The following is a 9,989-nucleotide window of genomic DNA, read 5'->3' as shown; positions in this document are numbered from 1 at the left end:
CGCGGAGCCGCTGCCGCCACAGGGCACCGTCCCCTGCTCGGCCTCACGGTGGCGGTGCGGACGCGGCAGGGGCGCGGAGCAAAGGCGGGATCTGCGCCCGCCGCGGCCCCGGCTCACGCCGACCTGGCTCGCCACGGGGAGAGTCCGACTAGAGAGCTGGGGGGCGTTCGGGTCCAGCTGGGAAAGACGGGGTCCCTAACTCCTTAGAGTGGTTAGTCATCCCCTCCCGCAGCCCTGCGGGGGAGGTGGCTAAGGTTTGGAGCAACAACCCCCCTCCCTGAGCTAGAGGGTCCCTCCAAAGGCTAAGTCAAGAGCAGTCATTGAAGACAAAACCGTTCTGTAGTTTCTTGGGGTGCAGGTGCTTGCAGTACTCCCAGAAAGTCGCCCCCTTCCCCCCGTGCTCCAGTCCGGAGGACAAAGGTCTATCGATGTCCATACCCTTCCCCAGTGAGGACAGCCGGGGAAGACCTGCCTCTGTTGTGTAAAGGTGAGCCTCATTCCCCACGAGACATCTTTCTTAAGAAACAGACTTGACTTTTCGTTGTGTGCCATCCTCTCCCTTCTGTGTTTAAAAAGAGTAAACATAAAAGAGTAAACATAAAAGTTTGACGGTCTACTTAAGGACGTCTGGTAACTCGCTTGTCACCATAGACATGGGAAACACTGTCTCAAACCTTATTTGGCTAGGAGTCGGTAATTTAATGCAAAAGCCGCTTTATAATAGATGTTTGACAAATGGCAACTTCAGACTTTCAGATATAATCATCCTGGCTTTTGCTTTGGTAAATAAATTTAAGAAGAGAAAAGGGCTCCTTTGTCACCCCTCTTTTGCCTATAAATTGGAAAGCTTACCTCATATGACTGAAGTCTTAAGCACCAGTATTTAACGATGTTTATAAAGGATGTATGGATAGACTGCCTTTAAATGTGAACATGAATGACATGTTTTGAAAGCGTTTCCTCTCCCCGCGCTGGTGGTGTAGCTTGGTAAGACTCACAATTTCTTGCTTGGTTCTGATCATTAATGACACAGATTGTAGAGTCAGAGGATGAAGGATAAAGGCTTAGGATCCAAGTCTTCCAAATGCTTAAACTTAACGAACTGCTACTTTTGAAGTATAGATGTTCATTATCCTAAGGAATTTAAACATATTGTGTTTTGGATTTGAAAGTTTGATGAAAGTAAGGAAGCTAATTTGTATGACAAAGATGTTTTCCTGATTACATGGTAGCACCTTCTGGCAAAATGATAGCAAAAATACTTCATTAACCAATTTTTTTTTTTAAGAAAAAAGAACTGGCTTGTGAAGCTAAGCAAGGACAGGGCATTGTTTTGAAAGCTGTGAAGGTGAAATAGTATGAATTAACATCAAAAGGCTAGGGAGAATAATCATTTGGAGGGAAGGTGTAGAAGAAAAGATGATTAATTGTGGAAGGGAAAGCCCCAGAGGCAAGAGAATATTACAATTACTTTTAGTTAAAGAAAAAAAAAAAAGAAGACTAATAGAAACAAGAACACTGAATTTCATTTCTTGTTCTTTTAAAATGTGAAATATAACCATTTCTACATATAACTAGTAACTTTTATTTCTTGATGGATGTTCTCAAAATTTATTTAGTACAATTCCCATTTGTGTGATTGGCAGCTTTTTCCACTAAAGTTAAAGAATAAATACTTTGAGGAAAGGTATTGGTTTCCATTTGTAACAGTAAGTAAAATAATTATTTAAATGCTGTTGAAAATGCATTGTTAACCTGATACATATGATTTCCAGGTTTTTCTATTCAAAGGTTTCATAGAAGACCTTATTCAGCCTAAATGTTTTTCTTCCATTTTCAACTTCCACTTTCTTAATGGTAACTTTACAGTTGTCCTCACTTCTATTTTTGACATTTGGAATTGGTTTCTGTTAGTATAACTGCACACATAGCCAGTTCACTATGATGTAATCTTAAATGTAACATGGGACAATTATGTCATTAAAAACAAATTTGAGGGCTTCCCTGGTGGTGCAGTGGTTAAGAATCTGCCTACCAATGCAGGGGACACAGGTTCAAGCCCTGGCCCGGGAAGATCCCACATGCCGTGGAGCAGCTAAGGTCGTGCACCACAACTACTGAGCATGCACTCCAGAGCCCGCGAGCCACAACTACTGAGCCCGCGTGCCACAACTGCTGAAGCCTGTGCGCCTAGAGCCCGTGCTCTGCCACAAGAGAAGCCACCGCAATGAGAAGCTCATGCACCGCCACAGAGTAGCCCCAGCTCACCGCAACTAGAGAAGGGCCGTGAGCCGCAACTAGAGAAGGCCCGTGCACAGCAACGAAGACCCAATGCAGCCAAAAATAAATAAATAAATAAATTTATTTATTTAAAAAAAAACAAATTTGGAACATGTATCAAAAATCCCAGAGGCACTAAATTTAATTCACTTTAATCTTTAGCTATTTTAAATAGTTTAAATTCACCAGCCCTTGGCCTTTCCATTAAACCGTACAGCAATTCAGTTCAACAGACAGAGGCACAGACCTTTGATTCCCAATAGTAGTTTTTAAAATCCTCCAATTCTAAGTAGACACTAACTTAATTTGGAGTAGGAGACTATTTTACTACCTAAACCCAGAAAAGGAAACATGAGTACAAAAAGTTTCCCCCTCAATTTTTTTTCAGCATCTCAGGATATCTTTGTCAACAATTTACTATTATCATTAGTTTATCAAAGCAAGAAACCTCTGAAGGGTCAGATGCAATACCCACTGGATTAATAAAAATATGTGTAATGAAAAGAAACTAGACTTTGAGTAATTTTTTAATTTTTTTTTTTTTTTTCTGCTGTACGCGGGCCTCTCACTGATGTGGCCTCTCCTTTTGCGGAGCACAGGCTCCGGATGCGCAGGCTCAGCGACCATGGCTCACGGGCCCAGCCGCTCGGCGGCATGTGGGATCTTCCTGGACCCCGGGGCACGAACCCATGTCCCCTGCATCGACAGGCAGACTCTCAACCACTGCGCCACCAGGGAAGCCCTGTTGAATTATTTTTAATAGAATATTCCTTCCTTAGACTTTGGATAAAAGAATTCTAAACCATACATAGGAAGAATATGGGAGTTTGAAATCATTGTGATATTTTTATGCTGTAATTAAAATGCTGTAAGAATATAGTTTGCTTAGAAAAAGGAAAAAATTTATGCTAACAACAGGCTTTAAATTGAATACCACACCCTCTAAATTTAATTGCATTCATTTATTCCTGTAACAGACATTTATCGAACATCTGTGTGTCCAGCACTGTTCAAGTTGCTTTAGAAAATAATGACAAAATCTCAACGTAGGGCACAGTGATCATATGTAAATGTAGAATATATTTTTCTTTGCCTTGAGTAGTGTACAATCAAGAAGCAATCTAGAAATAACTAGAAAATACATGTAGGAGAAATCAGATAAGGCAGTGAACAGTGTAGAGCCACCGCTATTCAAATGGAGGGTAGGAGACTTCTTTTAGCCTGGTTCTAAATAGTGATGGATGTGAATTGGCGAAAAGAGTGTGGAATGACATTATTAGGTTGGTGACAGGGTAGCCCAGGCAAAGGGAAAACATGCAGGGAATAATAAGGAAATTACCCTAGCTAGTCTGTATGGGAAGTTGTTAAGAAAGAAAAAGTTGAATTGGATATGGCAAGGGTATAGGGATAATAAAAATAATACCTAACATTTATTTGCAAGGTACTGTGCTCAGTGCTTTACCTACTGTATTTATTAAAAATCTTTGTTGCACTTAGAAAACAAACTAGTTTAATTAATAAAGGAAATCTATTGATTCTCATAACCAGAAGGTCCAGGGGTGCATCTGGTTTTAGGTAAGGTCAAGTCAAGAGATTCAGATTACATCATCAGGACATAGTTTCTTGCAGTCTCTCAGCCAACCCGAACTAATAGCTGTGGCCAGAAAGACATGATACTCTAATGAGGTGTGGTCATTGTTCACTACCAGAACCAGAGGACACGGGCAGGAGATGATTCTCCAAAGATATAGTGGGCACTTGTACAAAGTAGGTCCAATATGCATGCTATATCTCATTTATCAATTTGTAGCTCTGTGAAATTATTATTATGGTCCCCATTACGCATAGGGTAAACTAGAGCAGGAACAGTATTAGGTAAACCAGGAAGAATTTATAGTATTTGTTGTGAAAATAAAAGGGCATTAACCAGAATGGTGGAAGAGACTGTAGAGAAAAAGGAAAGGAAGGGTCAAATCAGAAATCAGAAGACAAATCAACAGTTTTATGAGTGATTGGACATAGGAACAAAGGAGAAAGTCAAAGATGAATCTAAGCTCAAACTTAGGAGGTTTTGACGATGCTAGTATGGTCATTGCAAATTAAGAGGTGGCAAAGGGTTACTCCGGAGCTCCTTTTGGGTCTGAGGGCCTGAGGATTGAGGAAATGATAAGTCAGCCCAAGTTCTCTGGAGCCCCTTTTAGTCACGCTAAAATGCATATTCATTCAATAATTATCTGTGAGCTGCAGGTAAGGTTGTATTTTATGCCTGTGAAGACCACAAAGGTGAAAAGGCTATGCTGTCACAGTTGAAGTCACTTAAAATCTAATCACAGGAATAAAGCAAGTATATTAGTAACCAGAACATGCAATGGCATATAAGCACCTCAAGAGAGATGCAAGCAGAGTGGCATGAGAGTTAGAGATGAAAGAGAAGAGGGGAAGGCTCCATGAAGAAGGTGCCAATTGAGCTCCACCTTAAAGCTTGGGTTGAGTGTTAACTAGGAGGATGGTGGAGTGTGGTCCAGGCTGAGCACCGTGAGCAGAGAAAGGTGGGACACCATAATATTGATTCAGGGGACAGTGGGTTATCCCGTTTGACCAAAAATGGGAGATGTAAGAGAAAAGACTGGAAAGACAAAGTCCGAGCATGGAGTCTGTTTTATAGGGAACTGGATGTGAAGGGGCAGTAGTTCCTCATGATTTTTAGAACAAGGAAATGGCTTGAATAATTCATGCTTGAAGATCCAGTCAGGCAAGAGAGTATGGTACAGTATGGTTTAAATTATCCACCTAGTATGGCTTACATTATCCTCTTTGGACTTGAATTCTGGCTAGAACATTTTACCATATTCTTAGTGAAATGTTAAACCACAAACCTAAAAGTAAATAGCATGTGGCAAGTGTAAATTGTTCAACCTGATTTAATATCCTTTCATTTCAACCTTTAATTAGCATTTCTGTTAAGTCCTAAACTTTTAATCATGCGTGAAGTCAGGACACCATAAAATATGTTATTTCCATATTTTAACAAAAGAACTGACCCTGCAAGTAGCCACCTACTTGGTATAATTTTACTAAAGAGAGAAAATGAACAAAAATAATAGCTCCTAAAAAATAATAATAATAGCATCTACCAAACCAGAACCTGCATTTTAACAAAATCCCCCTAGGTGATTCATATGTGTGATGGTTAATTTTATGTGTGAAGTTGACCGGGCTAAGGGATAGCTGGTAAAACATTATTACTGAGTGTCTGTGAAGATGTTTCTGGAAGAGATTAGCATTTTAATCGGTAGACTGTGTAAAGAAGATCACCCCTAATAGTGCGGATGGGCATCATCCAATCTGTTGAGGGCCTGACTAGGACAAAAAGGTAGAGGAAGGTTGAATTCACTCTCTGGTTGAGCTGAGACATTACCTTCTCCTGCCCTTGGTCCTGGCTCCCAGGCCTTTGGACTTGGCTAAGTTATACCAGCAGCCATCCTGGTTCTCCAGCTTGCAGATGACAGATCATGGGACTTCTTGGCCTCCATAACTGCTTGAACCAATTCCTATAATATCTATTTATTCTGTTTCTCTGCAGAACCCTGACTAATACAATGTGCATATTAAAGCTGAGAAGCAGTGGATTAGAGGATATTAGACAATTCCAGGATTAAAGTGTTTTAAGGTCCTTGCATTGTCTGGGAAAAGGGTAAAACTCAAGAATTAATATTTGCCTTTGATTAGTCAAGAATACCTGTTGTATAATTCCATTTATTTGAAATTCTTGAAAATGCAAACTAATCTATAGTAACAGAAAGCAGATTGGTGGCTGCCTGGAGTTAGAGGAGAGTACTGACTATAAAGGGGCATGTGGGAACTTTTGGGAGTGATGGAAACATTCTATAAGTTGATTGCGGTGGTAGAGAAACATTTGTCAGAAGTTATCGAAATACTGGGATAGCCGTCATGTATTTTACATAAATTGTACCACAATTAAGTTGATTAAAAAAAGAATACCTGTTGTAATTTTTAGACTAATCATTAAAAGAATGAAGAAAAGAGTATGTAACTCACAAACTAGTAGAGAGGAAAAAAGAAATAATAAATATTCAACCAATCAAAAAGAAGACAAAGAAAAAGGAACACAAATAAGCAATAAGAACAAAAATAAGCAATAAGATGATGGCATATATAAACTCAATATACAGTCTAAACGGTAGAATGAACAGTGTACAATGAGAGGGACATTTTGGGGAAAGTTTAACGATAGATGGTTAAAATGTGTGGATTGAGCACATGCACTTATCCCCCAAACGTCACTTAATATGTTAATAAAGGATTTTTTAAAAAACCCGCAAGATAATAAAATCCACAAGAACAGAGAATGGGGGGAAGAAACAACAGCAGTTGAGAACTGTCAATAAAATTTTGGAGAATGGAAGTAGATGGGTGAACAAATCAGAGAAAGTTAAAAGTCTGCAAGAAGAGCTGGTAAAAATCAGCTGATTCACATTAGACCACTAGAAAGGCTTAGAAGTAGGAGACTGCAGGTACTTCTGAAGAAATGTGTGTGCTGGGGGGTAGGGGGTGGTGGTGAGGGGGTGGCAGTGGCTTGAAGAGTAGGCCTGAAAGTAGGATTGGCTGAAAAACCTGTTAAAAGGGTGGTTAGATGCCATCAGATCTCCCCACTACTCCTTGGAGATTTGACATCTCAAGAAATTGAACTAAAGAGATCTGGACTTGGAGATTCCAGGCAGGCACCAATGAAGGCAGGAACAAAGTGCCATTCTGAAAATGGCAATTAGAATGAAACTGTACATACTGAATGGTGAGACACTCCATCCCCACCTCATTTCCCTTCTCAGTGCTGATAAAGAGGAAGGGAGAAGCTGGTACAAATTGATGGGATCTGGTGGTCCAGAAGGGGGCTGAGAAAAAAATCCCATGAAAATATTTTTAGCCAGCTTATCCTTTCAAGTGGGGAAGTGAAAAAAATGTTTTCTTGATATCAAAATCCTCAGTGGCCCAGCCTCTTCCCCCACCTCACATTTTAGAACACCAGGAGCCAAATATATTAGAATCTTGCTATTCAGATTGTTGTCCAAGAACCAGTAGTATTGGCATGCCCTGGGAGGGGGTTAGAAATGCTGACTCTCAGGCCCCACTCCAGACCTGCCAGACCAAAATCTGCATTTTAACAAGATTCCTCCAGGTGATTTATTTTTTTTTTAAATAATTAACTCTTTTTTTAATAGATTTATTTTATTTATTTTTGGCTGCGTTGGGTTTTCGTTGCTGCATGCCAGCTTTCTCTAGTTGTGGCTAGCAGGGGCTTCTCTTGTTGCGGAGCACAGGCTCTAGAGGTGCAGGCTCAGTAGTTGTGGTGCACGGGCTTAGTTGCTCCTTGGCACGTGGAATCTTCCCGGACCAGGGATCGAACCCATGTCCCCTGCATTGGCAGGAGAATTCTCAATCAGTGCACCACCAGTGCATGTTTTGCATGTTAAAATTTGAGAAGCAGTGGATTAAAGGATATTAGAGAATTCCAGGATTCCTCTCTGAAAGTAAAGGCCTATTTACAAATATTTATGGAGGAACATCCCCAGTAAAAAAAAAAAAATTCAGTTTGCCACCTTTTGCCTTATATTGAAGCCTACCAGATACCAAAATACCCCTCCCTTTGCCCCAACACACACAATTTTAAACAACTTTTTATTACCTCACTCAAAATTGAGTAGACAGTCAAGAACCAAGAGATATATGAGGAAAGTCTCATGAACATCATAGCCCAAAACAAAGGAACAGAGGGAAAACAGTTAATGTAGAGAACCACAGAAGTTTTAACAAACAAAAATCTCAGCCTCAAAGAGTAGCATCCATGAAATGGGAACGTGATAATATTAGAAAAGAAGGGAGGGAGGGAAGGAGGGAGAATGAAAAGACGCAGTCAAAAGATTAAAAACCCTTGAAAATTAAAAATAAGAAAATATGAAAGATTTTAAAAAGATACAATGGAAGATTTGGAAAGTGAAGTTGAAGTCTCCCAGAGAGTAGAGGGAAAATAGGAAAGTACAGAGAAGAGAAAAGAGAATTTGAGGATTAATTCAGGACACTCAACATCCCATCTATAGTAATTCTAGAAAGAGAAATGATAAATTTTCCCAGAAATGAAGGTCTTGAGTTTCCAGAATGAAAGACTCCCCCAGTTCCCTGGTACAATGAATGCAAAAAGATCTAAACTAAGAACACTAGTGATAGAAAAAGGGAGGATCCTAAAACCTTCTAGAGAGAAAAAAGCAGGTCACATAGAAAAGATTAGAATCAGAATGATACCAAGTTAGAAGACATCAGAATAATCCCATCAAATGCTGAGAGAATGTTGTTTTCAATATTCAAGTCTATGCCTTGCCAAAGTATCAAGTGTGGGAATAGTATAAAGACATTTTCCGACTTGCAAGGTCTCATTTATCTATTCTTTCTCAGGAAGCAACTGGATGACATTTTCCACCAAATGATGGAGAAAAAAATCAAGAAAAATAGAAGTCACGGGGTCCATGAAATGGGATCCAGTACAAGAAAGAAGCAAAAGGCATCCCCAGTTATGATGAAGGGAAATCCCAGGAAGAGTTGTGTGGCAGGCTTAGGGTGCAACCATTGGAATTGGAGGACTCCAGAAACAACTGGAATGGATAATTTACCATATACATTTGACCGTATGAGAGGAGGTTTTCAGTACTGATAGAGAGTTTAGAGATGGATTTAATGATATGTATATAGATAATTAAAAATTTTAAACAGGCTATTATTAATTCCAGGAAAGACAACTCATGTGAAAAAGAAATATAATTTCTATATATTTCACAATATAATTTCTATAAGCCTATGACTCATTTGCAAACATTTATATAATCATAATGAAAAGCAGAATAGAGATTTAACTAAAAATTATGATAAAACTTTTTTGAGAATATGAGGTGAGTGGTAGGAGATATAAGAAAGTTAAATCCTCATTGTCTGTAGTTGAAAGCTAATAGATAATGTGTAAAGTTGAAAAATCAAGAAGTAACAGTAAATGCGAGTTATTTAGAAATGAAAGATAAATACTGGAAGAAACTACAAAAGAGTTTGAAAGTGTTGCTTATGGATTAGGAGAGCAGGAATTGGGGTGAAGCAGAGATCTCTGGTTTTATTTTTAAGCCTCAGAATTATTTGAGTTTTTATTTCTTTTTTTAAAAATTTATTTATTTTTGGCTGCGTTGGGTCTTCGTTGCTGCACGTGGGCTTTCTCTAGTAGCAGCAAGTGGAGGCTACTCTTCGTTGCGGTGCGCAGGCTTCTCATTGCGGTGGCTTCTCTTGTTGCGGAGCACAGGCTCTAGGCGTGCGGGCTTCAGTAGTTGTGGCACGCAGGCTCAGTAGTTGTGGCACGGGCTCAGTATTTGTGGCTCACGGGCTCTAGAGCACAGGCTCAGTAGTTGTGGCACATGGGCTTAGTTGCTCTGCGGCATGTGGGATCTTCCCGGACCAGGGCTCAAACCTGTGTCCCCTGCATTGGCAGGTGGATTCTTAACAACTGCACCACCAGGGAAGCCCTGACTTTTAAAAACTATGTAATTTCGTAGACGTTGATATGAAATATACTTAAAATTAAATGATATAATTTCAAAAGTAAGTGAATGGATTGAAAAGTGGCTGTAATAAATTAGCTTTCCAATTCAGTATGGCAG

This window comes from Lipotes vexillifer, unplaced genomic scaffold (genome assembly GCF_000442215.2).
Source record: "Lipotes vexillifer unplaced genomic scaffold, Lipotes_vexillifer_v1.1 scaffold528, whole genome shotgun sequence".
In the NCBI taxonomy this organism is placed as follows: Eukaryota; Metazoa; Chordata; class Mammalia; order Artiodactyla; family Lipotidae; genus Lipotes; species Lipotes vexillifer.
Note: the sequence above shows the minus strand (reverse complement) of the source record.